General features: G+C 40.1%; 5 non-coding genes across 5 annotated transcripts; 3 read left to right on the forward strand and 2 right to left on the reverse strand.

Annotated features, from left to right (window-relative positions):
* The first annotated feature begins 1038 nt into the window (after positions 1 to 1038).
* Positions 1039 to 1111, forward strand: TRNAV-CAC (transfer RNA valine (anticodon CAC)). Its single transcript has one exon. It is a non-coding gene; the product is annotated as a tRNA-Val (tRNA).
* A 4110-nt stretch (positions 1112 to 5221) lies between these two features.
* Positions 5222 to 5303, forward strand: TRNAS-CGA (transfer RNA serine (anticodon CGA)). Its single transcript has one exon. It is a non-coding gene; the product is annotated as a tRNA-Ser (tRNA).
* A 1448-nt stretch (positions 5304 to 6751) lies between these two features.
* Positions 6752 to 6824, forward strand: TRNAR-ACG (transfer RNA arginine (anticodon ACG)). The gene has a single exon. It is a non-coding gene; the product is annotated as a tRNA-Arg (tRNA).
* A 5259-nt stretch (positions 6825 to 12083) lies between these two features.
* Positions 12084 to 12166, reverse strand: TRNAL-UAA (transfer RNA leucine (anticodon UAA)). Its single transcript has one exon. It is a non-coding gene; the product is annotated as a tRNA-Leu (tRNA).
* Positions 12167 to 15000: 2834 nt separating this feature from the next.
* Positions 15001 to 15074, reverse strand: TRNAI-AAU (transfer RNA isoleucine (anticodon AAU)). Its single transcript has one exon. It is a non-coding gene; the product is annotated as a tRNA-Ile (tRNA).
* Between the last annotated feature and the right edge of the window lie 1607 nt (positions 15075 to 16681).

Consider the following 16681-nt stretch of genomic DNA (forward strand, 5'->3'; position numbering starts at 1 on the left):
CATTTCAGAAAGTTACCTCGAATATTGTCCCCTGATTTGACAAATGTTTATTGAGAACTACCAATATAATGGTCCCAAAGCCACACATGATACCTTCCTCATCTTCCCAGAGCTTAAAATCCAATACCACCATGACTTCTGATTAGTTGTCTAACAGTGGAGATGGTCTTCTCCACAGAAGCGGTATCTTCATTTTACTTTAAGAAAGATCTTCTTCGGTCTTTTGCATCTGATGCAGGTGTATTTTCTACACAAATGATCAGGACAGATTAGCAACATTATCCAGTGTTAGCACTTATACTATGCGCCATGGAAAACTTCCATATATGGGCACGTATCTTCCATATGTCAGCACATCTGCTTAAACAGAATATCCTGTTTGGAATCCTATCTCTTGCTTTTTGTGATTTTGGAGAATAATATCACCAGCAATGTTGAAGACAGCTTGATAAAGCAGAGATTTTTAGAAGTTAAATGATGGAGAAAATTGTGAGCCTGTTGTCAGCTAGGAAATGAGGATCCTGAGGTCAGGAGATGACAGTGGGGTGTTTTGTATAGAAATGCTGAGGTGGAAGGATTCGTTCATATAAAAGACTGCATGAAAAATCACTCCCAGTGGGGCCTCAAAAGGGTACCTTAAATTCTGTCTTGGAAACTGTAGGCTGCAGAATTCTCATTCCGTAACACCAGCATATTATGGAGAGAAGTGGAGTCTGAATGCAAGCATCAGAGCTTTAAAAAACAAACAAAAAAAAGTAAAATAAAACAAACAAACAAACAACAACAAACTCATATCCTTAATTCACCAAAAAAAAAAAAAATTCTCCAGGATGCTGCCTTAGCTTTCCAAGCCTGGAATTTATTCAAGAATTGGGATTATGAAAGGTTTTTGGTTTTGTTTTCATAAATGGAGGAAAGGGGAGAGAAATGTTTTGCAACAATGAATATTTCTTCAAAAGGCATGAACTGAGTAAACCCGGGCTATACAGGCAAAATCTACTCAGTTATGTATAAGGGCTGGAGCAACAGTTAGCAGGTGTTTCCGTAGTGTAGTGGTTATCACGTTCGCCTCACACGCGAAAGGTCCCCGGTTCAAAACCGGGCGGAAACAAGTTTTTTTTCCTGATTATCTTATGTACTTCTACTTGATTTCAACTTGCTTATATTAAAAAATAACAAACCCCACAAATCTTCGCACTTACCCTTTGTTTGAAGGAAGAAATTATCCTGAGAGTCTCGCGCCGATGCATGGTTTCGCTGTTCACACGGGGCAGTTTTTCCCTTTCTCCCTTCTCTCCTCTGCTGGGTTCCGACGAGGCCTGTGAGGGTCCCTGGGAAAATATCAGAGGAGATGAGCCGGCGCCGCGGAAATGGTTGCTCTTTTCGGAATTTGGATTTCTACGAAAAGAGGCTTCTCCAGGAACTGACCCTGACGGCAGCTTGATCTTGGACCTGATCTGTAGCAGAAAAGTCTCCCAGACTCAAGCCAGTTTTGAATGCAGAGAATTCTGTTTCCCCTTGAGAAAGTCCACCGGCACATTGCCAAAAACGTATAATGTTATTCTTCCTCCTAGCCTTTCCTAAAGGGACCTGCGCTCATGTACCAAAGTGATTGTGCATTAGGGAAAAGGAAAAAATCAGACTTTTCAGGAATTACTAGACAATGGCTCGGAACCGGCATTACTTGCTAGAGATAAAAAACATCATTGCTGTCCACCAGGCAGTAGGTACTCATGAAGGTCAGGCAACCAATGAAGTTTTGCCTCCTGTCCATTTCACTGTGGACACAGTGGATCCCTGAGCCCACCCTGTGGTTACTTTCCCAATTCCAGAGAGAATCTCTATATCATTTCCATGACTAATGGAGTGAAGGCCAATTAGAGGCCACCAGAAATTCCTCTGTGAAAATAATTACACAAAACACAATACTGTTATTCCTGGACCGATTTTAGAGGTTAGTGCCAACATCGAAAACTTGAAAGATACAGGGACAGAGATTCACCAAATTTCTATTCAACTCACTTACTCAACTGTAGAAGGTAAATGGGTTGTGGAAAATGACAGTTATTGTAGATCTAATCAAGTGATTATTTCCATTGCATCTGCTATTCCAGATGTTCTTTTATTAATGGAGAAAATTAACACATGCCCTGGCCCTGGTATGCAGCTCCTGATATGGTTAGTGCTATTTTCTCTGTACCCAGTCAGAAAGACCATCAGAAGCAGTGAGCCTTCAGCTGGCTGATCCAACAGTACATCTTACCTACCCTACCTCAGGGGTATACCAGCTTTTCAATCATATGTTATAAATTAGTCTACAGAGACCTTCACCACCTTACCATATGTTCTAAAGTTGAAAGCTGATTTTTGTTGTTTTAAATATGAACACTGTAGGCAAATGTATATTGTGCAAACTGATCACAAGTGAATGGGCCTACCTTTCCAGAACTGGCTCAGTCCTGTGCGCCTCATTTGCATCTCTATCCCAGTTTTAGTCCATATGGGCTGCTGTAACAAAAATACCATAGACCAGGTGGCTTAAAGGACAAACATTTATTTCTCACGGTTCCGGAGACTAGTGTCGATTCTCAGTCTGGTGAAAGTTTGCTTCCTGGCTCCCTGTCTCATAGACAACAGTCTTCTCACTGTCCTCAGATGAAGGAAAGGGTGAAAGAGCTCTCTGACATCTCTTTTATGAGGACCTAATCCCACTCATGAGGACTCCATCCTCATGACCTAAAGCCCCCACCTCCAAATACCATCTCATTGGGGACTGAGATGGTCTCAATGTAATTTGGGGGAGAGAGGCACGTTCAGTCTATAGCAATCACCAAAACATCCATTTCCTTTTCTGACTTCAACTATGTTTAGTCAAGTATAAGTTGATATTGACTTTTTGTGCAGGGAGGCCAGTGGCCAATGGGTGATGTTGAAACCAATTATTAAAACATTTTGAAAGGAAATTATCCTGAACTGATCCTTCACATCCAGAAGTGCTGCCCCACCATACAGTCCTGACTGTCAGTTGAGTCTGAAAGAGTCTTCGTAGCCATCAAAGGAGGCATTTTCTAAGATATCTTTTTACCTCCCATTTCTTCCTGAAATTGAGAAAGGAAGTTGACTGAGAAAGACGCTTGGACAAATTTTAAAATCAAAGATGCTTTAAAGAAAATACCAGTCCGCAGGCGTCAATCCAGGAGGAAAGAGAAAGAACATCTCCTGGGGGAATGTTGATGTGTAGAAGAATGTGGTACCATATAGAACTGAAAAGAATCCCTGACAAAAGTTAAACTCCCAAGGTGGACACAGGGAGGACGGGATGAACAGTGACTGCTTTTGGACGACGTTATTTTAAACAACCTCCTTTTTCTGTCCCCACCTCTACTTGGGGGTGAATTCCTTAGTAGTGTAGAAGTACTAGGAAGAAAATCAAGATCTAGCTGAGAAAAAAACACAAAAATTTCAAAAGAGCTTTTTCATTTGTAAGTGGATTTCACAGTCTTCACCCCAAGATTATTTAATTCTCCAAAGTGTTCTGTTGGAAGAGCTATAAAACCTCCAGAACTGTGCACTGTTTACATGACAAAACTGGGGACAGGAAACTGGAGATTTATAGAGTCACTTCACTCACTTATGAAGTGAGTGAAGGATTTCCCGTGAAAACAACTCCTGGGCACTGTCCGCTGTAAGAACTACACTCTGGTCAAGACAGAAAATAAAAAGAGAGCTATGCTCTTTTCTCTGCAAAAAACAAATCAACAAAACAAGACACACACAAAAACAACTTTTAAAGTTGTATTTCTAGACCCAAAGGAGGAAGTTTAAGCTATTTAAATTCTGCTAATTCTTCCACTTCCTTCAGAACATCCTAGAGCAAATCAAGGGCTTTGAAGTCAGGGTGTGAAGATGGTGGGTCTGACCTACTGAGCTGGTCCTGGTTGCTCACAAATGGAAGATCCAATTCAGTGTCTGAAGAACATTCCAGAATCGTTTGATCTTGGATCAGGTGATTCTCCTAGAGACTCCCAGGTCTCCCGTGCCCTGTGTGTCCAGGGCTAGACTTGGACAGCATTCCAGAACCTTCTTGCCTTTTTGCCTCAGGCTTCCTGAGTGGCTTCAAATCTTATTTGTGTGATTAGCTCCTTCTGAGGCTCGAAGTGAGGCCTCCTTCAGAGTGCTGACTATTGCTGAGTTCCAGAAAGGAAGGGCTAGTCACCATTCCAGAGGAGAACTCTGGTAAGAAAACTTTTCTCCTCCACTTCCTCATTTATACTGTTTTCTTGAGCCTTTATTTGATTTTTTAAATAGGTAACATCTAAAGTCTAATGTGACATGCAGTAAATTTCTTCCTCCTGCTTCCAAAGAATTCCACCTCCTTAGTCTCCAGCCCCTCAACTGGGAACTTTGTTGTGAGTTTACTGATTATCCTTGAGAGTTTTTTTTTTTTTTTTGCTTTGTTTTGTTTTTGTAAAATGCATATACAATCTAACACAAATATATCTCCAATAGTATCATTCTATAGAGATTGCTCTGAACCTTGCTTCTACTTTATAGCATATGTATGTACATAGTGATCTTTATCAATTTGTTTTAAATATGCATAGCATTTCACTGTGTAGTTGTGCCATAATTTATCTAATTAATAGTTCTGACTAACTAGGTTTTTCTCAATCTTACCATTACAGTTAATGCTGCAGAGAATAAGTTAGAACACAATATAATTTCTCATGTGTTCAAGTCTATGTTTAACATTTGTGGAAATGCTGTATCAAAGAGTATATGCATTTGAAATATTGGTAGATCCTGCCACATTGTCCTCCTAGCAGTAAGGCATAGTGTATTTGTGGAGAACACAAATGAGCAGAATCGTAGACACACTTAATACAACTCTTACTTCATTCAATGCCAAGTATGAAGCTAAACCAGGCAATCCATGAAGACTGTAGAAAATTTTAGAAAATCAAGGATTCTTGTGTTGCTGGAATATTGCCTTCTCTCAAGGAGGTGAGATTTCGCAGCCTGGAGCCTGGCAGGATGGGGACAAGTTGGATGAGGCTGAGCGGAGAGATCTGATGAGGGGACTTGAGAAGTGATCTCCTTTCACGTACTGCTTAAAGTAAACATGCCAAATAAGCAAGGATGGCCAGAATTGGTAAGCAGGATTATAAATCAGGGACCTGTATGGTCTTTTTAGATTCCTAAAGAGAGGATGGGGATTCAAGCTGTGATGGCCGAGTGGTTAAGGCGTTGGACTCGAAATCCAATGGGGTTTCCCCGCGCAGGTTCAAATCCTGCTCACAGCGTTTCTCAGTGCTTTTCCACTCAAATTACGAAATGACTTTCTCAGTGTGGTTCTCAATCTTCGTCTTATTACATAAACAAACTGAGGAGTAAGGCAGCTTTCCGTCCCGTCCCTAGTACACGCTCAGTATTTTGGCTCTTCCATCCTCCCCCAAACTGGGCGGGCACCTGTGAATCACTTGAGCGCGGGGGCGGGGCTTCCTTCAGCCCAACTATCTGCAGCTACCCCTCAGTACCCGGGAAGCCTGAGACTTAGTGAACGCTCAAAACAGCTGCTTGTTTTGTATCCATTCTGTTAAATCTAAAAGTAGCAGCAGGTCCCAAAGGCAAAGAGAAACAAGAAATTCGGTTTTAAAAAATCTGTAATAAAATTCCCCGCTCTGTTAATGGCGATGCAGGTAGCTTCCTTAAAGAGTTCTCTGGTATTTAAACAAAACAAAACAGTCTAGTGAGAACCATGAAGGTCTAGGATCATAAATATCTCTCTCTCTCTCTGTGTGTGTGTGTGTGTGTGTGTGTGTGTGTGTGAGCGCTCTTTAAAACATTGTACTATAGAAATGAGGAAACCGAGGCAAAGAGAAGATACACAACTTGCGCCAACGCAATAAATCTAACGAGGGAAGAGTACGGATAAAGGCTGTGGGCACCGTGACTGCACTCGGACCCAAACTATTGTACTTCTCGCTCAAAGAACTGCCCTCACTTATAAACACTTTTATATCTCCACATACCTATTTCGCCTACATTGAGCCCTTAAATATAGCTAGCCAATTTATGTAATGATACTGGTATTCTCTAATTTTATAATTATATTAACTCTGAACTTCTAAGTTCCTATATGAATTTGGTTCTTAAAGTGTTTACCTTTATTAAATTATTACCCCCATTTCGCCTAATTTGGGAGGGTGGGTGCTTCGGAATGTTTTTCTGCTGCTTAGAGTCTGAAATTATTTCCTGTGTAAAGAGTTTCAGCTCTTTGGAGAGTGAGATTGAAAAATATGATTAATACCTCAAGAATGTGTTTTATTCCACTTTCTCTTTCACTATATCAAAATTGAAAATTAAATGGATCACTAATTTTTGACCCATACTCAACATCAGTAAGTGCCAAAGGAAAATGAAATGACTTGATGAATGGACAGATGAACCGACTGTTAAAGAAGCGTTCATAAGTAGAAACAATACAGACAATCACGCACATAAATGGGGGGAAAATGCTAACCACAGTCGTTCTATCACATACATGATGCTCCAAGGCAGAAAATTCTTTCATAATTATAAATATTTTAAGTGAATGTAACTTATACAAATTGACCCCAAGGATAACCAATCAGTTTTAGTAGAATCCATAGGTCTTTCTTGTACAACTAACTTCCATCTGTGTCATGAATCAACCGTTTTCTCAATGAGTCTAGTGAATAATGAGTAATAGACAGGCTTATAACAAGGGGGGCCAGTGGCGCAATGGATAACGCGTCTGACTACGGATCAGAAGATTCTAGGTTCGACTCCTGGCTGGCTCGACTTGCCCTTGTCTTTTAGGAAAAATATGTCTCTGTGTACATTTTTCAAATTGATAACAAATTCTTAACGTCCTTCGATCTGGTTCTTCGCCTTGCATGGGGCCCGCCACACAGTGCAATTTTGGCTGTCCGTTAAGTCTGAATGGATGCGTAGGTTGTCTCTCTTCTGAAATGTCCTTTTAATCTCGTTTCTTTTAATGACACTGAGAAGGGGAGTTGACAGAAAGGTCTTTAGAAAGACAACTTTAAAAAATTAAATACGGAATATTATTTGACCATAAAAAGGAATGAATTTCTGATACATGCTACAACATGAATGAAACTTGAAGACTTCATGTTAAATGAAAGAAGCCAGACACAAAAAGCCTTATGTTGTATGATTCCATTTATATGCAATGTCCGGAATAGGCAAATCCGTAGCGGCAGTAGTAGTTGCCAAGGGCTGGGGAAAGGGTACAGAGTTGGTTTGCGGGTGATGGAAATGTTTTGAAACTCGATAATGGCGATGGTTGCACAACTCTGGGAATATACTCAAAAACACTGAATTGTACACTTTTATGTGAATATTATAGACTGTGAAGTATATCTTAGTTTTTAAAGATCAAAGAAGTGTCAAAGAAAAGAAACAAAGTCTGACCAGTATTTTCTTCATTAATTTTTCCCCCGTTGGGCAGGGCTCTCACTCTTCAGGCTCTTCCCCTGCACACTTTCTGTCTCTGAGCATCGGTCCTGGAGGAAAAAGAAGGGACATCAGCTGGAGAAACTGAAGCAGGAAAGCCACTTCTGTGGACAAACGAAATCATAGCGTCCCCCTTAGGCCCTCAATTCAGCGATCTTGGCAAAGATCTGCCCTGACACCCGAGAAAGCTATTCAGACTCTTATCTCCCCGCCCAGCTCCGGATCTCAACTAGAAGAGCGCGGCAGCCTCACCGCCGAAGACAGAGACTAAGAAAGTGTTCCGAGCTGTAAGCGATCCTAGACAAAAGTTAAACAGACAAGAAGAGGGCGACGGTGTCAAAGGAGGAGAGGAAAGTGGCAGTTTGGGGGTGGTGTCTCTTTCAACAGGTAGATCTCCTTTCTAGGTCTTCCTGGGGCGTGACTTCAGACGCTTGGGGCCGAGTGGAGGAGCCTGGGAAGGAAATCAAGGTGAAGCTGGGAAAGGAACAAAAACATGCAAAGGAGACTTTCATTTGTTGGTATTCATGTATTTGTCTTACAAAAGTTGATTGACTCTGGACAATGTGCGTTGTGAGGGGTGCCGGCAACCGAAAGAATGAACCTGCCACGCGTCTAGACCTCGTTTGATACCTCATCTGTTGGGCTGTTACCGAATTAAAAGGGGAGCGGGGTGGGGAGAGAAGAAAGGTCCAAAGGATTTGGAACTTCCTGATGTAAATACTTCTCAAATCTTAGCGCGGAGAAGAATCGCTAAGAAAAAGTATTAAGCCCAGTTTTCTAGGCTTCACCGCCCTCCCTCCCAGAGATTCTATATTGGTACTAGGATGCAGCCCATGAATTTTTAGCAAGGTGATGCTTCTGCTGCTATTCCACCAACCATACTTTAAGCAGTACTGGACTAGTGCGTTGTATTTTATTACTCACTTTTTCCAGCTAACATCAACAGGGAACTTCCACGGTAGAAGAAAAAAAAAATAGAACATCTATATGGAGACGCTCACAACTTTAGTATTATTCCACTAGGCTTTACCCAACAAAGATAACCGACTTTTCTACTCTCAAGATTTTTGGTTTGTTTTTCTCTTTTATAAACGTGTTTCATTGAATACTTTTTTTTTTGGTGGTGGTGGTGGAGGCTTGTTTTAGAAAGAAGTCCGTTTCAACCTCCGTCTCAAATAAACAAAAAGACCTTTCTTTGATATAATAATCAAATCACTCTTGGACTTAAAGGAGATAAGCTAGGTTTTTTCAAAACTCTGCATATTGGGAACGTTCCTGCCCCCCCAAAAAAATCTACAGAGATTATACTGTGAAGTGAGTATTTTTTCCTTTCCCCCAGAATGTTGTGGAAGTGCCCTGTCCAAAACAATAGCCATTAACACATGTTTCTAAAATTTAGTTTTTTAAAAAAAGAATGTACAATATCTCATTAATTTTTTATTGATTGCATGTTGAAATGATAATATTAGGAGTTAAAACATTAAAATTAATTCCACTTGTTTACTTCTTAAAATGTGACTACTAGAAAAATTAAACTTACTTATTATGTGATATTATTTGTTAACTCTCACACCTTCTTGCGGTTATTGATGTAGTAACATCAGTAAAGTGTAATCAGTTTGCCAAGGATGTGGTTCTTTGAAGCAGACGCCATGGCAGTGTCATATTCCAAAGAATTTGTTTGTTCTTTACTTCAAAAAATATCTGTATTCTTCTCCAAACGCAATTCTTAGTATGTGAAAATGAAAACTTTCTCACACTATATTTCTTTACTGTTTTTCTTTTTCTGTTCAAGAGGGTTCTGTGGGTTGGCTGGTTGAAGAGCGTGCTTAGTAAACAAAAGATCCTGGATTGCAATTTGGTGGAGCTGTCTCCATAGGTTTCATAATTTTGAAAAGTGTTAGCCCTCATTTTGTTGAACACAGTTTGGGGAATTGATCCTTGATCAAACCCGAGTTGTTCAATTGCTGTATGATGTGGAGAACTAAGAGCCTGATGTTTACTTTATAGATGTGGTTTCTGAAGGTGGCAGGCACTGGAAGTTTTCAAAGAAAAGAGGGAAAGACTGGATGCAGTATGTAAAAAGTTGCATGAAAAATCATTCCACACATGGCATGAATGAAGCACTGTAAATTATTATTTGGACACCAAACAGTTCAGAATTCTCATCAGATGACAATGCCCCTCTCATATGCAATGAGATTAACAGTGATTTGCTTTGCACATCATTGAATATTTTGTCTTTAATCAATGACTTTACCATCTGAGAGTTTGCAATGAGAGCTACAGCAGTTACTGGAAACCACTGTTTTTTATTTTGTATGATCCCCACAAACAGCGTTAATTCTTTTTTGCATCCTGGAATATTTACCACACATGATGTGGTCAATAAATATTTGTGAATGGATTTGTGAATATCCAGTTTCTTTTCTCTACTATTTTGGAAGTCAGTAGAATGGAGCTGGATGCTGGAGATGCTGACGGCTGCAGGAGCTCCTGGAACCAGAAAGCAAAACTCTTTCCTCCTACTGTGTCTCTCCTGCACCCCCTACTGACAAAATTTCGGTGCCAGCTGGCACAAGAAAATAAATGTTTAAAAGGCCCAGAACCCTTTTCAAACAGTAGTCTAAAAGGGTGAATGTGTGGCTGAGAAGTGCATTAGAAAAAAAACCTGTTTTTCCTCCTGTGTGTCTCCTTCACTACTCACACAAGAACACTTTGCTTCTGACACTTCTGGCCACCAACTACATGGGAGTTTTCCCCCCACCAAGCAATTCTACAGCACTAGCTGAGTGTCCTACAGTTTAACTCAATTCTGACACTATTTATCTGGAGATAGCATCAGATCCCACAGGTTACGGGCTTAGTCCCTCAAGACTGCACCCATTTCAGATGCCAATGGAAAGTAGTAGGTCCCCACGTTACCCCAACACATAAACAGATGACATATTTCAGTAGATTGTTGCAAGCTAAAAGTCCAATAAATATGTTAAATTTAAACACACACACACAGTAAGACTAACTAGTCTACTAGTTAGTCTATCAAATGCCTTTGATAGACTAACTAGTAGACTCTATAGAGCTGAGAAAAGAAGTGATAAACTTGAAGGTAGGCCTAAAAACTACCCAAGCTGAAACACCAAGAAAAAAAAGAAAAAAAAGAGCATTGAAGAATTATTGATTAATATATTTGTAATCAGAATCCCAGGAGGTGAAGAGAAAAGAACAGAAAAAATATTTGAAGAGTTAATGGCCGAGTATTTTCCCAAGATAATGAAATACAGATATCCCCCACTTTTCAAAAGTTCACTTTTCTGCCACTTCATTTTTAGGAAAGACCTACGTTTGTACCTGTTTTGTAGAAAGCCATTATAGAGGCAGCGTGCATCAGGAGCAGCAAGGGTGGGACCACCAAGCTCCTCCCCCAGGAACTACAGTCAGCATCTCAGCATCAAGCCGCTATAGCTTTGAACTGTGTCTGTGAGCATCTGTGCTTTACCTACATTTATTTTGTGCATCCATGTGCAAGAAGTGTCCTAAGGTAACTGCTTCTTCACTTCACACCAATTCAGCTTGTGAAAGGTTTTATAGGAATGCTCTACTTTCCGATAGCAGAGGAAACCTGTACATCAAACCTCAGCTCCAAGGTCAGAGAATTCCAATCTATCTATCTATCTATCTATCTATCTATCTATCTATCTATCTATCACCTATCTATCAATCAATCTATCTATCTAAAACAGCAGACTTATCAGAAATTAGGTATACCAGAAGATAACGGAATGACATTTTAAAGTGATGAGAGGCTAAAAAAAAAGAAATTAAAAAAAAATCTGTTAACCCAAGCAAAAAATATTTTCCAAAAGTGAAGAAATAAAGGTCTTTCCAGACAAACGAAAACTGAAGAGTGCATTACTATCAGACCTGAAAAATAGGAAATGTTATAAGATGGACTTCAGGAAAAAGGAATACAAAAGAATGAATATCCATTTCTGTACATATAATGGAGGTACATATAAGGAATACTTTTTCCCAATTTTCACTCTAAAAATGATAGACTGTATTAAGCAAAAGTAGTAGTGACATATTGTACAGTTACAGCATATATGAAAGCAAAATCTATGACAATAACACACACTATAGGAGGGAGTATATTATTACAAGCTTCTTACACTGCACTGGAAGCAGCATAACATTATTTGAAGGTGGACTTTGATTAATTGTAGCTGTATATAGAAAACCCTAGGGAAACAACTAATGATTTTTTTAGACATACAAATGATAAGGCAATGCTGGAGATATCATCAAATCATGTAAAATACTCATATATTTCAAAGACAGGAAGAAGATAAAAGAAAGGAACAAAGGACAAAAGGAACACATAGAAAACAACTAAGTTAGCGGATTTTGATACAAACATGTCAATATTTGCGTTATATCTAAACTATCTAAATCACCCAATTATAGATAGATCCTATCAGATTGGATAAAAGAAGTTCAGCGACATCTACATGCTGGACTATTTTCCAACTTGTACAAGGAATTTTCATTTTCAGGTAAGACATCCGCTAAAACGGAGTTACCGGGAGTGGGGTTCGAACCCACGCGGACACACGTCCATTGGATCTTAAGTCCAACGCCTTAACCACTCGGCCATCCCGGTGGCCTGAACCAGGCCTAACATGTCAAGTATTACTGGGTTAATAGACTTCCTAGTCCCTGGATTATGAATAATTTTACACACGTGAAATCTGGGACCAAGCTTTAAAGAGAGAAAACAAATCCTTGTAATGTTTCTTGGAAAAAACTAATGAAAACGTTTATTTTCACTAGTTTATTAGTTTATCTAATCACAAGTTTGTGCCACGCTTTAACCAGCGTTAGGGAAACACTGAACCACCCCTGATCTTATGGACTTACATTAAGATGAGGAATATTATGACAAAAAAAAAAAAAAAAAAGCACATGATGCTGCAGGAATACATACTTTTCCAGGCCCAACTCACTATGCTCAAGAGAAGACACTTCTTTTAGTGGATCTGGAAAGAAAAACCAAAGAGGAAAGGAAGTGGTATAACAGAGGTGGTGAGAATGCAGCCTCATGAACCATGTCTCAAGACTCTACAAAGGTGGAACGTACATGTTTTATTACTCACTACAGAACACTGTTTTGCCCCATTCCAAACCCACTGAATCTAATTGTCCAGGTAAGGGCTTCAGGTTTGGAATCAGAGGACAGTTAATATCGAAACAAGTTCCTCTTGGAGTACATTTGGAAAACCCTAGTGCAAGCATATGGAATTTGGAATTTGAATACAGGACATTGGTTTTAATAAGGAAGTATTTTAAACAGAAGTTCTAACTCTCCACTAATGAAATTTCTTTCCTGAGTACTTACTATGTGCTAAGTGCTGAGCCAGGTGTACATAATCTACCAGGTCAGTAAGATGCTGCCAGACACTTCGGGGTTGGGGTACTGGGTTGTTTAAGAACTCATTAAAACAGGTTTCAGATGGGTATTTGGGGAGTTGTGTTGAAAGTCTGTGAAGGATTCTGGAACCAGAGATGAAATTAAATCCTGAAGTAGGGTTTGGAATAGAAGTAATTTATAAACATCATAAAACATCTATTGCAAGCCACAAAAATAAATAAATACAGTCACCACTTGGTATCTGCATCTGAAGGGATTGGTTCCTGAAACCCCCTCAGATACCAAAATTTGTGGCTGATTAAGTTCCTTACAGTCGGCCCTCTCTATCTATGGGTTCTGCATCCCATACAATAATATGAGATAATATGTATATTATCTCATATATATATAATATGAGATAATATGATAATAGGATTGTGTCAGCTGTAACATACAAGCACAAAAGGTCCAAGGGCAACTCTCCTCAAGCTTAAAACCATTGATGCAGAAGGAGTCCATCCCTTGTTGGCAATGCACAATGCTTACTGAGTTCAAAAACCTATGTCCTCCATTGCTTTATAAAACCAGGAGAAACGAATATGTCACTCATTTCATTGGTCCATCCAGTGCCAGGTTCTGTCTCTGGCCTTTTAGATACTATGTGCTAATGAGCAAAGACATGGCCTGAGAGATTCTTGCCTTTGCATATTGGGAGAAATCCAGGCCTGTCAATGTCTGGGTCAGAGCTGAATTGGGAGGGGTGAGTAGTGGGTGCAAGAAAGGGCATATCAGAGAAAGGAGTCCCCATACGTAGACATACACAAGAGTTTTTCTATTGTTCTGTTATTGTAATTCTTTTTTGGTCAGTATTTTTATTGAGGTATAATTGACATAAACCTTATATTAATTTCAGGTATAAAATGTAATGATTTGATATTTGTATATACTACAAAATGATCACCACAATAAGTCTAGTTAACATCCATCACTATACATTGTTACATATTTCTTTGTGTGATGAAAACTTTTAGGATTTATTCTCTTAGCAACTTTCAAATATTCAACACAGTGCTATTAACTATTTTACCGTAGTGTACCTTACATCCCCACAACTTATTTTATAACTGGAAATTTGTACCTTTTGGCCCCTTTCATTCATTTAGCCCATCCCCCAACCCCTGCCTCTGGCAACCGCCAAACTCTTCTCTGTGTCTGTGAACTTGATTTTGATTTTGTTTTTTAGATTCCACATGTAAGTGAGATCATGCAGAATTTGTCTGTTTCTGTCTCACTTATTTTCTCTTAGCATAATGCCCTCAAGGTCATTAAAAATTAATGAAAAGTCATTAATAATAAAAATCAGTGTTTTTATTATACATTACTTGGATATTTAAACAACTAACTTTGCTTTATGCCAAAGTAAAATATTGAGAACACATACTAATCACAAACTTAGGAAAAGACTGATTGTCCTGTAGCAGTGGTGACAAGTAGCCACCAGACCTGAATTTAAACCAATTCAATCTACCCATGACAATTGTTTTGTGAACATACTTTTGCATGACAACCAATCACTGTCAACCCCTGCTTTCTGAAAGTGAGCCAGCCAGGGATGCACTCACTCCAATAAACATACCTTTGAGTGCCAACCAAACAACAGCAGTTCCTCCCAATAACCATGCTTCCATAGAATATGTCAACCCGCTTAGCCTCCGAAAGTCTATCTTAAGCCCCTTCCCAGAAAACATCAGCCATAAGCTCTTTCAAAGGGACTGTGCCTTACCAACACCGCTCCCTCCTTAAATGAACTTTGGTTTTGTATTTCAAGTATTGAGTGATGAAAATGCACCTTTGTCAAACCTGAAACATCTAAATTTCACTTCTTGCTGGGACTATGTTTGCCGGGGGCGGGGGGGGGGGGGGGGGGGCGGGGAAAGCAGGGGGTGGTGACAAGGAAGGTAGGTGCCATTGCTGAAGAACAAATTAAGTCAACATTTAATCCCAATTTTATGTCTGCGAGGTTATTTCCAATTTGATAAGTGCCTGCAGGAAGATTATTTAGTAACTGAAGAGCCAAAAACACGGGTTGGCCCGTACGGGGATCGAACCCGCGACCTTGGCGTTATTAGCACCACGCTCTAACCGACTGAGCTAACCGGCCATGCGGCACAAGGTTGTCGCTTTTCACATAAAATAACAGGTTTCACATTCTTGTGCCCACCTAGAACTAAATGATACGTCCACAAATTGGACAACCTAGAAGAAATAGATTCCTAGAAATATACAACCTACCGACACTGAATCGTGATGAAACAGAAAATCTGAACAGTCCTATTACTAACAAGGAGATTGAATCAGTAACCAAAAACCTCCCAACAAACAAATGTCTAGGACCAGACGGCTTCGCTGGTAAATTCTACCAAACATTCAAAGAAGAATTAAGACCAGTCCTTCTCAAACTCGTCCAAAAAGTAGAAGAGGGGGAGGCTCTTCCAAACACATTTTACCAGGCAAGCATTACCCTGAAACCAAACCCAGACAAGGTTGCCACCTCACATATTGCAATATGGGGAAGTCATTATGACTTATACATGATTTGGTGTGAACTTTATGCTAACTAGAACAGCCTGTCTTGTGACCCATCAAACATACCTTGTACATCTGCTTTAACCATTGAAAAGGGTGCATTGTCCAGAAGTAAAATATGTCCATTTTGAAGATAGAGATAAAGCTAAGAGGATTGTTGATAGTCCAAGTCAGAGATGATGGTGGCTAGAAGAAAGTGAGCGCTGGAGGTGGGGAGAAGTTGTTGGATTCTGGATAAATTTTTAGAGTAGAACCAGCAACATTAGTTGATGGATTAGTCATTCACTCAACAAACATTTATTGATTGCCCACTATGTACCCTGTAGTAAGGACCCAACATTTAGCAATGGACAAAAGAGATGAAAATCCATAGCCCCACGGAGCTTACCTTCTAGTCTGGGAGACAGATGATGAACCATATAAATAAATAAAATATGTATACTTCTGATAGTGATGTTGCTATGAAGAAGAGTAAAGAATAAAGGAGACCTACAGGTTTGACAATTTGTAAAGAGCTGACCATGGAAGACCCATCTGACCTTTGAATAGAGATCTGGCTGAGGTGAGGGAGCACGACATGAGGGTTTATGGAGAAAGAGGAATCCACAGTGAGAACAGCAGGAGCAAGCCTGAGACACTCAAACTGTTCTAAGGACTCTAAGGAACATGGTGAGATTGTGGGTCAGAGGGTTGGTGGGGGAGTTGATGATGGGCAGAAAAACGGGGACACTGGAAAATAGACATGGCGAGACTAAACGAGAGAGAGACTGAAATAGAGAGAAGACTGAAAGAGAAGCGAGAAACAAAGAGAGGGACAGACTGAGTGTTGGGGCAACTGAGGGGGACTGAAAGTGTGCTGAGGGCAGAGAGAGGAAGAGGGGGTCCTGAGGTAGAAAGAAGTGGTGACTGAAGGAAAGAAGAGACTGAGGCACAGGCAGGGAGACTGAGGGCCTGTGGGGAGGGAGATCAGGGGGCAAGAGAGGAGAAAATCGGGAGCAGAGAGAGAAGTAATTGGATATCCAGGGGCCACACCAGCAGGTCTCTATATACAGACTCTGGCGTCCCTGCCTCGCTTTAGTGGTTCCAACAGAAGCTTGACCTGTCCCAGGACAGGAGTCTGGAAAGAAACCTGAGCTCCTGATCAAAGACTATAAATTTAAAGGCCAGACCTGGGAACGTTAG

Source organism: Aethalodelphis obliquidens, unplaced genomic scaffold (genome assembly GCF_003676395.1).
Source record: "Aethalodelphis obliquidens isolate GAN/ISIS:26980383/991018 unplaced genomic scaffold, ASM367639v1 scaffold34, whole genome shotgun sequence".
In the NCBI taxonomy this organism is placed as follows: Eukaryota; Metazoa; Chordata; class Mammalia; order Artiodactyla; family Delphinidae; genus Aethalodelphis; species Aethalodelphis obliquidens.